The sequence below is a fragment of the Suncus etruscus genome, chromosome 14 (assembly GCF_024139225.1).
Source record: "Suncus etruscus isolate mSunEtr1 chromosome 14, mSunEtr1.pri.cur, whole genome shotgun sequence".
Taxonomy (NCBI): domain Eukaryota; kingdom Metazoa; phylum Chordata; class Mammalia; order Eulipotyphla; family Soricidae; genus Suncus; species Suncus etruscus.
The window spans coordinates 77,505,111-77,508,616 of record NC_064861.1 but is presented as its reverse complement, the minus strand read 5'-3'; the positions used below and the strand labels follow the sequence as shown (position 1 = coordinate 77,508,616).

At 45.4% G+C, this 3,506-nt stretch overlaps 1 non-coding gene across 1 annotated transcript; it reads right to left on the bottom strand.

Annotated features, from left to right (window-relative positions):
* Positions 1-3,142: 3,142 nt before the first annotated feature.
* Positions 3,143-3,247, bottom strand: LOC126029234 (U6 spliceosomal RNA). The gene has a single exon (XR_007502877.1). It is a non-coding gene; the product is annotated as a U6 spliceosomal RNA (small nuclear RNA).
* Positions 3,248-3,506: the final 259 nt, after the last annotated feature.

The window sequence follows — 3,506 nt, the reverse complement described above, 5'->3', positions numbered from 1 at the left end:
ATTCAACAAAGCAAAATGAAACCAAACCCAGCTTCCATTCCTTGTCCTAAATCTCAGGCAGGCAATTAATGCTGAATATGAATTTCTGAAAATGTATAAATTGATGGCATATAGGACCCCCCAAAAGACAAGTCAGTTCAGCCTTCAGTAGCCTATGGTGTTTGTGCAGAGCTTCCCCTTCAAATTTCTCCCCAGCTGCGACCTCCTTGTGAGTGACCAAGTTCACTGAGGTGATAGAGCCACCCAGCAGTACTCTTGTAAAGAAAAACTGTCTTTGCATCCACAGCAAGTTTGATTTCCTAGAACCTGAGCCACTGATGATCGGACAAGCCTTATGCAACCCCAGATTACATCCCCCATGGAACACAGGCAACAGAAAGGAAGGAGGAGGCATGAGGTGCAGTTCAGTCTCTTTCTCCAAAGAGATAACAAGGATCCTTCACTTTAGCTGCTGTTCCAATGTAGCCTATTGGTGCTTCTCGGGTCAATAGGCAGCTTGTGTTAGCCTCTTTCTGACAGCTCAATCTCCAGTGCTCAGAATAGAGCTAAAAGGATCAGCTTAGGGTCCCGGGTCTGCTGAGAGAGCAATGGACAGCCAGCCCTGCCAGACTCTGTCCAAGCCATGGGTCACTGTCACTGATGCCTGACTTCTGCTGCGGAACTACCAGGCGAACATTATCTCAATTAACAGTCTCCCTCCAGGGCGTCACTCGCCAGCCTTCCCAGCACCATTGTCCACACTGTCATCAGGGCCTAATCAACTAATGATGGCAGAAAATGAGGGAGGCCAATCCCAATAAATTCGCGGGGAAGTCATTTTTCTCTTTTAATGCCCCTCTCCCTCCTTCTCCTCCTTCCCACGGCACAATGCAGTAAATTAATGTCACCGTGGTTATTACAGTACTGCCGCAATGGCAAGTATTCAAGTGACGGTCCTGGAATATTTTACCTCAGCATTTATTTGTCCATAAAATAAAACGGGATTTATGGGATGACTCTCCAGTTTGAGGGCTGCTTGGACAGCAGCTGGGGCACATCCTCTTCCCAGCACCAGGTAAAGAGAGAGAGGATGGAGCAGGAGCAATAGGAAAGTGAGTAGAGTGTTCACCTCACTTGCAGGTGATCTGGGTTCAAACTCCCACATTTCCTACCGTTCTCCTGAGCCCACCAGTATTGATTCCTGAGTTCAGAGACAGGAATAACCCCTAAATATCCTCAGGTGTAAACAAATCAAAGAAAGCTAGAGGGAGAGATAGAGGATGGGAAGGGCAGTTCCCTGAGAGGACCTCTGATCCCCTCAAAGAACTTCCATCTCTGAGGTGGCTTTGAAGCAAAGGATTCAGTGCAAAAGGCGATGGCAGATCCCCAAAGACAGGTACAGACAAAGAGTTTGCTCGCTGCATTGAGCTATTGGATCCACTTGCCACAGACACCAAGGAAGCCTCAACTCGGAGCCCAGAGCACAGATCTACTCTGTTCCCCACAATTCTCATCTCTGTTGTCTCCTGTCCATGATCCCCTACTGAGCTTGTGGTCCTTGGCCACACTAGCAGGCTGCAGAATCCAGCAGGAAGCAGCCCCAAGAAGCAGCTCCAGCACCCACAGAGGAATTCACAGAACTGGCTGCTGTACCCCACATGCCCCGCAAGGAGAGCATCCACCTCTGAGGATGGCTCTGAAATTATAATTCATTGATTCTGAAGCCAATCATTTCGTATTTTGACTGCTGGCTTAGGAATATTCATATTTTCCACTGCATTTAAATTTCCCTGTGCCATTAAAATCTCCGAGCTCTATAATTAGGCCTCTGCTGATAGATATGGATGAGGTCTCTGTTCCAGGCAGAGGGAGAGAGGCCTCTGAGAAGTGGGGGCTGGCCAGGAGGGCTTCCCCTCTATTACAGTTCTCCTACCCATGACCAGTACCTATAGGAGCCCTATGGTCAGCCAACTGGGATACATCCATTGCTATAGCCCCTCTTCCTTCCTATATTCAGACAAGCACAGCCATTCACATATTTACTCACTTAAACACAATTTGCATTCTGAAAGCTGTATTCCTGACTCGGATGATATTTATGAAATAAAGTCCCGTAGGTTGTAGCAACCAAAACAGATGTGGCTGGCTCCACAACTCCTTGTATACAAAGCTGTGCTCCTGCTCTGAAATAAATAAATAAATGAATAGAAATCTTCCCCAGAGGTAAATGTTATTTTATGAAATGAAATACAACAGACAGGCCATTCCTGCTGCATGCTTATAAACACAGCCTGCAGATCAGTGGCCTATCTGAACCCCACACAGATATCTGGCAGGCCTGGGCTGATGACCAGATGCTCTCTGGGACCCTTGAAAGTCACTGAGCCTCCTGTTCCAGCCACATATCACCAGGAGGGTTTCTGCTGAGATGGGACAAAAGATTGGGTAATGAAGATGGAAAACCAATAAAGAATTGGGGAAATAAAGGATTGCTTAGAATGAATGCTGTATATAATTACTTGCATTTTTGCTAACTACTGTATAAACAACCAGGCAAATTGGAACCTTGAAGACAATTCTGCTCAGGGATACTGCTTCAATTTATTATAAGGGGATAACTGAAAACTTTGTTTCTGCTGCGTTGCAGTCAATTTCCAAGGCGTGCACATTCCGAATGTGTGATTAATCATAGAAGAGCAAGAGTTGCCAATAAATACCCAAACTCTAAAACTGTAACAACTTGCTCGTTCTGTGCGGTCATTCCAAAGAGCTCAACAGCCTGGCTTGTCAATGAACACCAGGATCAATGCTCTGGGGTCTCTGCAAAAGATTGATTTTGCTCTCCAAGGATTTCATTGTGCTCATCAACAACAACAAAAATAATCCTTGGCATCCTAAGCAATCGGATCCCAGTCATGGTGTTGGCCTAGGTAGCTGTGCTAACCTCTGTTCCTCAGGGTTCTATGCTCCTTGGAGGGTCTTGGAGTATGCTAGGGTCTCACCACTTGTTGACAAAACCAAGGGTACTCTACATAGAGTTTGCCTTCTCAAGAAAAAAAATATATATCCGTATCACATGCTGTCTTCCTGTGACCGTATTGGTCTTTTCCTTTCTGGTTTTTGATCTGTATCTACCATATTTTTCGCTCTATAAGATGCACCTGATCATAAGACACACATAGTTTTTACATGTCATCCTTGCACAGGGGCCATGCTAATCTTCTCTGTAATGTTCCGGTTTTAGTATATGTGCTGCTGAAGCGAGCATGACACACATAGAATTTTTAGATGCTCTCCTCCCCTGCACTGAGGCTTCAGCTCCAGGCAGCATTCACTTTATAAAATGCACTTTTTTTGGAGGGGTTGCATCGTATGGTATAAAAATATACGGTATTTCTTATACTCCATCACAAGTGAATAGCTCATATGGAGTACTGAGCATGCCCAAAGTAGGTATTTGTTGAGAAGAGAATGTAAGTGCCCCTTTGTGGCTATTTATCTCTGAAGACAGAGCACCCTAATGATGA